This window comes from Carassius gibelio, chromosome B3 (assembly GCF_023724105.1).
Source record: "Carassius gibelio isolate Cgi1373 ecotype wild population from Czech Republic chromosome B3, carGib1.2-hapl.c, whole genome shotgun sequence".
Lineage (NCBI taxonomy): Eukaryota > Metazoa > Chordata > Actinopteri > Cypriniformes > Cyprinidae > Carassius > Carassius gibelio.
This window is the reverse complement of record NC_068398.1, coordinates 34423136-34434507: the sequence shown is the minus strand read 5'-3', so window position 1 is coordinate 34434507 and position 11372 is coordinate 34423136. Positions and strand designations below refer to the sequence as shown.

Here is an 11372-nt window from a genome sequence, read left to right as displayed (position 1 = left end):
GAGATAGATTTTGAGAGACACTGGAACACGCAGTGAAATCAAATCAGCTATAAACAAGGCATTACAAAAATGAGGAACACGCTCAATTTCTACCTTATTGTACAATCTCAGATGTTTACTTTTAAGTTCACTTACTGCTGTTAACTTCCGGGTGAACGCTGGCGCTGTTAGCTGCCGCTGCTCAGAGAAGGAATTTTAAACCTTTTAGCGCTTCAAAATCGTCCTGCACTTATGAATGCATGGATGCATCTATTAACTATTTTTTAAATAATTTTAAGGAGTCTGACCTCTGTATCCACGCTGATTCGGCGGGTTTGTACGCTGGTTGATCTACCTGCGTACCTATGACTGCTGATGCTCTATGCGGTTGCCGATTGACTGACGGTCACATCTCCAGCCGATTGACTGCCGGTTACTAAGTGTTTGTAAGAGCTACTGGTGCGGATGAACTACACCTGGGTCGTTCTTTCTGCAGTTTACCACTCGGTAACATGGGCGATGCTCCAGTATTCGGTGGCGGAACTTACTCAGCTCCGTTTGCTTCCTTTTAATCTTCTGTCAGCTCCACATCTTCCCTTGGATATTGTGTACATTCCACGTCAGAAATATATACATCGCGGGTCTCGGCGGAGTTATAACACCGATGACTCATGTCAAATACGGTCCTTTTGGTCATCTAAACCACGCCCGCCTAGGAGGCTTATACGGACTGCCAAATGCAGTGTATTAATCAACCCGGCCAGATCAGTTGGCAACGATTCTGGTAAAAACATTTTTTTTTCTTTGGATTACTTGACATACAATCGCTTTCCAGCAAAGGACTCCTGGTGTACGATCTACTGTCTGACCGGGAGTTAGATTTTTTTCTGTCTAACTGAGACATGGCAGAATCAGACGACTTTTTCCATCTAAACGAGTGTGTTCCCCCAGGATATAGTTATGTTTGTAAATCTCGTGATACGGGAAGGGGAGGGGGGATAGCAATACTTTATAAAAAGAAATTGAAAGTATCTCAGTTAACTTTGTCTATATATTCTTCTTTTGAGTGAACTGCCATAAAAATCAATGGTGCGATTCCAACCATTCTCAGAACTATCTACCGCCCTCCCAAGAGCAATAATGCCTTTTTAACTGAATTATCTGAACTCTTGACTTATCTATGTTCCATAACTTCAAATGTTATCCTTCTGGGTGATTTTAACATTCATACAGATAATGTCAGTAATTCATTTACAAGCAAATTTTTATCATGTTTGGCTTGCTTTGGTATACAACAATTTAACACACAGCCAACTCATACTAAGGGGCATACTCTTGATCTTATTTGCTGTTATGGTATAACACCTTTTAATTGTACTGTTTCTGATCTATCCATATCAGATCACTTTCTGGTCTCATTTTGTGCCAAACTGGCCATTTTTAAGGTAAACCTGTGTCGCCCGAATACATTTTGGAATATAAAGAACATTGATTTGCCTACTCTTGCTGATGAACTTGCCATCTTTTCCAGTAAATCTGATTTCACTACGGTTGATGAACTGGTAAAATATTACAATGATGGACTGAACATGCTGAATTCGCACCCGTGGAAACTCGAAGGGTATCATTTGTGCATTCAGCTCCTTGGTTTACACCTGCGTGAACTTAAAACTAAAGGCCGTAGGTTAGAGCGGCTGTACGTCAGGTCTGGCCTTACTGTTCATAAAGACATGTATGCTGAACATATTCAAAATTATAAAAATGCACTGACTACAGCTAAATCCGATTACTACTCCAATGTAATTGGAGTTAGCAATGGGAACTCTAGGTGTCTTTTCTTGGTGGTAAACAATATTCTGAAACCACCTGATTCTTTGCCATCTGATATGTATTCCACTGACTTATGTGATCGCTTTTTGACTTTTTTTACATCTAAGGTTGAAAATGTACATCGGCAATTACTTACTGGTACTCTTCACAACGACTCCTGTCAGTCTATCACTCATACACCTCCCCACTCTGTCTTCTCTAACTTTACACTACCAACTACTTCAGAGATAGTGGGTCTGATAGATAAATCTAAATCCTGGACTTGTCAATTAGACCCTCTACCAACTCCTTTAGTAAAAGCTTGTTTACCACCCCTTTTGCCGTTGATTACTAAAATTGTTCATGCTTCACTTGGTTCTGGTTTTGTATCTCCATCTCTTAAATCTGCTATTATTAAACCCATACTTAAGAAACCAGGGGGTGATCCATTTGATTTTGAACATTTTCGTCCAATTTCAAATTTACCATTCATCTCTAAGGTAGTTGAAAAGTGTATTGCAATTCAAATTCATGAACATCTGTCCAATAATAACTTGTATGAACAATTCCAATCTGGTTTTCGTCCCACCACAGCACTGAGCCCACTCGTCAGAATAACCAATGATCTACTGTTGGCAGCTGACTCTGGGCTTTTAACTATACTTGTCCTTCTTGACTTGAGCGCTGCCTTTGATACGGTCTCACATAACGTACTTCTTGACAGATTAGCTTCCATTGGTATTACTGGTGTGACATCATGACCCAAACGAGGGAAATGAGCAGGCAGAAGGCAGTAGTGAAGTTTCAATAAACAAACATTTTATTCAAAAGAAAATATAATTACAAAGAAAACAAACATTAACGTGTTAAACGGATATAGCAGACCTTCAATGCAATTACCCACAAAGGAAAAATGTAAACAAAAACAATCAAAAATAAAGAAACAAGACCTGCAGATGGCCACAGGTTACCTAGATTGTGAAAAAAAACAGAAATGGCAACCGTGCTCCCACTGCAATCAAGCTCACGGCAATCACACTGCAAGCCTAAAGAGAAGAAAAAATAAAGTGACCAAACCACCACACCACTGCTATCCACCAGTGAAGGCAACCCCGCAGCCACCGCCAGGTCAAAAGAAATCTACAACAAAAGAAACACAAGAAACAAAAATATTAACAGTGGGTAATGCAAACAGGACAAATAAGGCAACACTGTAAAACTAGATAGTAAAGTTTGTTTTCAAACTTTAAGTTGGCTTGAAAAAGCCTGGCCAGAAAGTTAGAAAAATGTAGAAAGTTTGAAAAGCTTAAAAAGTTTTAAAAATGTAAAAGTTTGAAAAGTTAAGAAGTTTAAAAAAGAAAGTGATTAACATATTACTAGCATTATAAGCAAGTGACTACCATGTCGTTAGCATGATTAGCAAAGTTGTTAACATGTTTCTAGCATGTTGAGAGCATGATTTTAGCATGATTAGCATTTTGCTAGCATGTTTCTAGCATGTGACTAGCATGTTTCTAGCATGATTAGCATGTTGCTAGCATGTCGCTAACATTTTGCTAGCATGATTAGCATGTTGCTAGCATGTTTGTAGCATGATTAGCATGTTGCTAACATGTTTCTAGCATGATTAGCATGTGGCTAGCATGTTGTTAGCATGTTTCGAGCATGATTAGCATGTTGCTAGTATGTCGCTAACATTTTGCTAGCATGATTAGCATGTTGCTAGCATGTTTGTAGCATGATTAGCATGTTGTTAACATTTTGGTAGCATGATTAGCATGTGGCTAGCATGTCTCTAGCATGATTTTCATGTTGCTAGCATTTTATTAACATGATTAGCAAGTGACTAGCATGTCGTTAGCATGTTTGTAGCATGATTAGCATTTTGCTAGCATGATTAGCATGTTGCTAGCATTCCACTAGCATGTTTGTAGAATGATTAGCATGTTGTTAACATTTCGCTAGCATTTTGTTAGCATGATTAGCATGTTGCTAATATGTTTGTAGCATGATTAGCATGTTGCTAGCATGTCGCTAGCATGTTTGTAGCATTATTAGCATTTTGCTAACATGTTTCTAGTATGATTAGCATGTTGCTAGCATGTAACTAACATTTTGCTAGCATGATTAGCATGTTGCTAGCATGTTTCTAGCATGATTAGCATGTTGCTAGCATGTTTCTAGCATGATTAGCATGTGGCTAGCATGTTGTTAGCATGTTTCTAGCATGATTAGCATGTTGCTAGCACGTCGCTAACATTTTGCTAGCATGATTAGCATGTTGCTAGCATGTTTGTAGCATGATTAGCATGTTGCTAACATGTTTCTAGCATGATTAGCATGTGGCTAGCATGTCTCTAGCATGTTGTTAGCATGTTTCTAGCATGATTAGCATGTTGCTAGCATGTCGCTAACATTTTGCTAGCATGATTAACATGTTGCTAGCATGTTTGTAGCATGATTAGCATGTTGCTAACATGTTTCTAGCATGATTAGCATGTGGCTAGCATGTCTCTAGCATGTTGTTAGTATGTTTCTAGCATGATTAGCATGTTACTAGCATGTCGCTAACATTTTGCTAGCATGATTAGCATGTTGCTAGCATGTTTGTAGCATGATTAGCATGTTGTTAACATTTTAGTAGCATGATTAGCATGTGGCTAGCATGTCTCTAGCATGATTTTCATGTTGCTAGCATTTTATTAACATGATTAGCAAGTGACTAGCATGTCGTTAGCATGTTTGTAGCATGATTAGCATGTTGCTAGTATGTCTCTAGCATGTTTTTAGAATGATTAGTATACAACTAGCATGTTGCTAGCATGATTAAAATGTGACTAGCATGTGGCTAGCATGGCTAGCAAGTGACTAACATGTTTCTATGCTAATCCAGGTAAAACCAGTTGATTAAGTTAGAAACCAGCTAAGACCAGCGTGACAGTGGCCAAAACTACTTTAAAACCATGTTAAAAGCATGTTTTTGACATGATTATCAAGTTACTAACATGTTGTTAACATGTTTCTATGATAATCGAGCTAAAACCAGTTGATTCAGTTAGAAACCAGCTAAGACCAGCTTGACAGTGGCCAAAACCACTTTAAACCATGTTAGAAGTATGTTTCTAGTCTGATTAGCAAGTTACTAGCATGTTATTAACATGTTTCTATGATAATCTAGTTAAAACCAGTTGATTCAGTAAAGAAAACCACCTAAAACCAGCTAAGACCAGCTAAAGCCAGCTTGACAGTGGCCAAAACCACTTTAAAACTTGTTAGAAGTATGTTTCTAGACTGATTAGCAAATTACTAACATGTTGTTAATATGTTTTTATGATAATCTAGCTAAAACCAGTTGATTCATTAAAGAAAACCACCTAAAACCAGCTAAGACCAGCTAAAGCCAGCTTGACAGTGGCCAAAACCACTTTAAACCATGTTAGAAGTATGTTTCTAGTCTGATTAGCAAGTTACTAACATGGTATTAACATGTTTCTATGATAATCTAGCTAAAACCAGTTGATTCAGTAAAGAAAACCACCTAAAACCAGCTAAGACCAGCTAAGGCCAGCGTGACAGTGGCCAAAACCACTTTAAAACTTGTTAGAAGTATGTTTCTAGTCTGATTAGTGAGTAACTAGCATGTTGTTAGCATGTTTCTATAAGAATCTGGCAAAAACCAGCTAAAAACAGTGGATTCAGTAAAAACCAGCTAAAACCCAGCTAAGACCAGCGTGAGAGTGGTCAAACCCACTTAAAAACCAGTTTGGGAGACTAGCCAAAACAACTGATCAGCTTAGGCTGGTTTTAGCTGTATTCTCAGTAGAGAGTTTTTAAGGTTTGCCCTGGTAGTAGACAGCTTAAATATATTATAAGCCTTATTTTTCAAAAGTTTGTACCCCCGCAATGAAAGTCTATGGGATTTAAGGTGGTTTTGGTAGTCTGGTTTACGAAAACCATAAGCAGAATCAGTTAGAAAAGATATAGCAACCCGAGTCAGACCAGTCTGAAGGTCTGACCCGAGTTTGGTGGTTCTAGCTTGAAAGCTCTAGGAGGAGATAGTGTTTAAAATTTGGCTCAGAAGAATAATAATAACTAGATAGTAAAGTTTGTTTTCAAACTTTAAGTTGGCTTGAAAAAGCCTGGCCAGAAAGTTAGAAAAATGTAGAAAGTTTGAAAAGCTTAAAAAGTTTTAAAAATGTAAAAGTTTGAAAAGTTAAGAAGTTTAAAAAAGAAAGTGATTAACATATTACTAGCATTATAAGCAAGTGACTACCATGTCGTTAGCATGATTAGTAAAGTTGTTAACATGTTTCTAGCATGTTGAGAGCATGATTTTAGCATGATTAGCATTTTGCTAGCATGTTTCTAGCATGTGACTAGCATGTTTCTAGCATGATTAGCATGTTGCTAGCATGTCGCTAACATTTTGCTAGCATGATTAGCATGTTGCTAGCATGTTTGTAGCATGATTAGCATTTTGCTAACATGTTTCTAGCATGATTAGCATGTGGCTAGCATGTTGTTAGCATGTTTCGAGCATGATTAGCATGTTGCTAGTATGTCGCTAACATTTTGCTAGCATGATTAGCATGTTGCTAGCATGTTTGTAGCATGATTAGCATGTTGTTAACATTTTAGTAGCATGATTAGCATGTGGCTGGCATGTCTCTAGCATGATTTTCATGTTGCTAGCATTTTATTAACATGATTAGCAAGTGACTAGCATGTCGTTAGCATGTTTGTAGCATGATTAGCATGTTGCTAGCATTCCACTAGCATGTTTGTAGAATGATTAGCATGTTGTTAACATTTCGCTAGCATTTTGTTAGCATGATTAGCATGTTGCTAATATGTTTGTAGCATGATTAGCATGTTGCTAGCATGTCGCTAGCATGTTTGTAGCATTATTAGCATTTTGCTAACATGTTTCTAGTATGATTAGCATGTTGCTAACATGTTGCTAGCATTTTTGTAGCATGATTAGCATGTTGTTAGCATGTAACTAACATTTTGCTAGCATGATTAGCATGTTGCTAGCATGTTTCTAGCATGATTAGCATGTTGCTAGCATGTTTCTAGCATGATTAGCATGTGGCTAGCATGTTGTTAGCATGTTTCTAGCATGATTAGCATGTTGCTAGCATGTCGCTAACATTTTGCTAGCATGATTAGCATGTTGCTAGCATGTTTGTAGCATGATTAGCATGTTGCTAACATGTTTCTAGCATGATTAGCATGTGGCTAGCATGTCTCTAGCATGTTGTTAGCATGTTTCTAGCATGATTAGCATGTTGCTAACATGTTGCTAGCATTTTGCTAGCATGATTAGCATGTTGCTAGCATGTAACTAACATTTTGCTAGCATGATTAGCATGTTGCTAGCATGTTTCTAGCATGATTAGCATGTTGCTAGCATGTTTCTAGCATGATTAGCATGTGGCTAGCATGTTGTTAGCATGTTTCTAGCATGATTAGCATGTTGCTAGCATGTCGCTAACATTTTGCTAGCATGATTAGCATGTTGCTAGCATGTTTGTAGCATGATTAGCATGTTGCTAACATGTTTCTAGCATGATTAGCATGTGGCTAGCATGTCTCTAGCATGTTGTTAGCATGTTTCTAGCATGATTAGCATGTTGCTAGCATGTCGCTAACATTTTGCTAGCATGATTAGCATGTTGCTAGCATGTAACTAACATTTTGCTAGCATGATTAGCATGTTGCTAGCATGTTTCTAGCATGATTAGCATGTTGCTAGCATGTTTCTAGCATGATTAGCATGTGGCTAGCATGTTGTTAGCATGTTTCTAGCATGATTAGCATGTTGCTAGCATGTCGCTAACATTTTGCTAGCATGATTAGCATGTTGCTAGCATGTTTGTAGCATGATTAGCATGTTGCTAACATGTTTCTAGCATGATTAGCATGTGGCTAGCATGTCTCTAGCATGTTGTTAGCATGTTTCTAGCATGATTAGCATGTTGCTAGCATGTCGCTAACATTTTGCTAGCATGATTAGCATGTTGCTAGCATGTTTGTAGCATGATTAGCATGTTGCTAACATGTTTCTAGCATGATTAGCATGTGGCTAGCATGTCTCTAGCATGTTGTTAGCATGTTTCTAGCATGATTAGCATGTTGCTAGCATGTCGCTAACATTTTGCTAGCATGATTAGCATGTTGCTAGCATGTTTGTAGCATGATTAGCATGTTGTTAACATTTTAGTAGCATGATTAGCATGTGGCTAGCATGTCTCTAGCATGATTTTCATGTTGCTAGCATTTTATTAACATGATTAGCAAGTGACTAGCATGTCGTTAGCATGTTTGTAGCATGATTAGCATGTTGCTAGTATGTCTCTAGCATGTTTTTAGAATGATTAGTATACAACTAGCATGTTGCTAGCATGATTAAAATGTGACTAGCATGTGGCTAGCATGGCTAGCAAGTGACTAACATGTTTCTATGCTAATCCAGGTAAAACCAGTTGATTAAGTTAGAAACCAGCTAAGACCAGCGTGACAGTGGCCAAAACTACTTTAAAACCATGTTAAAAGCATGTTTTTGACATGATTATCAAGTTACTAACATGTTGTTAACATGTTTCTATGATAATCGAGCTAAAACCAGTTGATTCAGTTAGAAACCAGCTAAGACCAGCTTGACAGTGGCCAAAACCACTTTAAACCATGTTAGAAGTATGTTTCTAGTCTGATTAGCAAGTTACTAGCATGTTATTAACATGTTTCTATGATAATCTAGTTAAAACCAGTTGATTCAGTAAAGAAAACCACCTAAAACCAGCTAAGACCAGCTAAAGCCAGCTTGACAGTGGCCAAAACCACTTTAAACCATGTTAGAAGTATGTTTCTAGTCTGATTATCAAGTTACTAACATGTTGTTAACATGTTTCTATGATAATCTAGCTAAAACCAGTTGATTCAGTAAAGAAAACCACCTAAAACCAGCTAAGACCAGCTAAAGCCAGCTTGACAGTGGCCAAAACCACTTTAAACCATGTTAGAAGTATGTTTCTAGACTGATTAGCAAATTACTAACATGTTGTTAATATGTTTTTATGATAATCTAGCTAAAACCAGTTGATTCATTAAAGAAAACCACCTAAAACCAGCTAAGACCAGCTAAAGCCAGCTTGACAGTGGCCAAAACCACTTTAAACCATGTTAGAAGTATGTTTCTAGTCTGATTAGCAAGTTACTAACATGGTATTAACATGTTTCTATGATAATCTAGCTAAAACCAGTTGATTCAGTAAAGAAAACCACCTAAAACCAGCTAAGACCAGCTAAGGCCAGCGTGACAGTGGCCAAAACCACTTTAAAACTTGTTAGAAGTATGTTTCTAGTCTGATTAGTGAGTAACTAGCATGTTGTTAGCATGTTTCTATAAGAATCTGGCAAAAACCAGCTAAAAACAGTGGATTCAGTAAAAACCAGCTAAAACCCAGCTAAGACCAGCGTGAGAGTGGTCAAAACCACTTAAAAACCAGTTTGGGAGACTAGCCAAAACAACTGATCAGCTTAGGCTGGTTTTAGCTGTATTCTCAGTAGAGAGTTTTTAAGGTTTGCCCTGGTAGTAGACAGCTTAAATATATTATAAGCCTTATTTTTCAAAAGTTTGTACCCCCGCAATGAAAGTCTATGGGATTTAAGGTGGTTTTGGTAGTCTGGTTTACGAAAACCATAAGCAGAATCAGTTAGAAAAGATATAGCAACCCGAGTCAGACCAGTCTGAAGGTCTGACCCGAGTTTGGTGGTTCTAGCTTGAAAGCTCTAGGAGGAGATAGTGTTTAAAATTTGGCTCAGAAGAATAATAATAATAACTAGATAAAAAAGTTCGTCAAGACAAACTTTAAGTTGGCTTGAGAAAGCCTGACCAGAAAGTTTGAAAAGTTTAGAAAGTTTAGAAAGTTTAGAAAGTTTGAAAAGTTTGAAAAGTTTGAAAATGTGAAAAGTTTAAAAGTTTAAAAAGATTTAAAAGTTTAAGAAGTATAAAAATGACAGTGATTAACATATTGCTAGCATTACAAGCAAGTGACTACCATGTGACAAGCATGTACTTAGCATGATTAGCATGTTGCTAGCATGATTTTAGCATGATTAGCATTACTACTAGCATGTTGCTAACATGATTTTAGCATGATTAGCATGTTGCTAGCATGATTTTAGCATGATTAGCATGTTGCTAGCATGATTTTAGCATGATTAGTATGCGACTAGCATGTTGCTAGCATGATTTTAGCATGATTAGCATGTTGCTAGCATGATTTTAGCATGATTAGCATGCGACTAGCATGTTGCTAGCATGATTTTAGCATGATTAGCATGTTGCTAGCATATCTCTAGCATGACTAGCATGTTGCTAGCATGATTTTAGCATGATTAGCATTACTACTAGCATGTTGCTAACATGATTTTAGCATGATTAGCATGTTGCTAGCATTATTTTAGCATGATTAGCATGTTGCTAGCATGTTTTTAGCATGATTAGCATGCGACTAGCATGTTGCTAGCATGATTAGCATGTTGCTAGCATGATTTTAGCATGATTAGCATGCGACTAGCATGTTGCTAACATGATTTTAGCATGAGTAGCATGTTGCTAGCATGATTAGCATGCGACTAGCATGTTGCTAGCATGATTTTAGCATGATTAGCATGTTGCTAGCATGATTTTAGCATGATTAGCATGCGACTAGCATGTTGCTAGCATGATTTTAGCATGATTAGCATGTTGCTAGCATGATTTTAGCATGATTACCATGCGACTAGCATGTTGCTAGCATGATTTCAGCATGATTAGCATGTTGCTAGCATGTCTCTAGCATGACTAGCATGCGACTAGCATGTTGCTAGCATGATTTTAGCATGATTAGCATGTTGCTATTATGATTTTAGCATGATTAGCATGCGACTAGCATGTTGCTAGCATGATTTTAGCATGATTAGCATGTTGCTAGCATGATTTTAGCATGATTAGCATGCGACTAGCATGTTGCTAGCATGATTTTAACATGATTAGCATGCGACTAGCATGTTGCTAGCATGATTTTAGCATGATTAGCATGTTGCTAGCATGATTTTAGCATGATTAGCATGTTGCTAGCATGATTTTAGCATGATTAGCATGCGACTAGCATGTTGCTAGCATGATTTTAGCATGATTAGCATGTTGCTAGCATGATTTTAGCATGATTAGCATGCGACTAGCATGTTGCTAGCATGATTTTAGCATGATTAGCATGTTGCTAGCATGATTTTAGCATGATTAGCAGGCGACTAGCATGTTGTTAGCATGATTTTAGCATGATTAGCATGTTGCTAGCATGATTTTAGCATGATTTTAGCATGATTAGCATGCGACTAGCATGATTTTAGCATGATTAGCATGTTGCTAGCATGATTTTAGCATGATTAGCATGTTGCTAGCATGATTTTAGCATGATTAGCATGCGACTAGCATGTTGCTAGCATGATTTTTAGCATGACTAGCATGTTGTTAGGATAGATAGATAGATAGATAGATAGATAGATAGATAGATAGATAGATAAGTTTGAATAGA

At 37.4% G+C, this 11372-nt stretch overlaps 1 long non-coding RNA gene across 1 annotated transcript; it reads right to left on the bottom strand.

The window, feature by feature from the left end:
- Nucleotides 1–4357: 4357 nt before the first annotated feature.
- On the bottom strand, nt 4358–10157 carry LOC127953467 (uncharacterized). Its single transcript, XR_008153201.1, has 3 exons — nt 8584–10157; nt 5163–5326; nt 4358–4998 (listed from the first exon to the last, which is right to left on the bottom strand). It is a non-coding gene; the product is annotated as an uncharacterized LOC127953467 (long non-coding RNA).
- Nucleotides 10158–11372: the final 1215 nt, after the last annotated feature.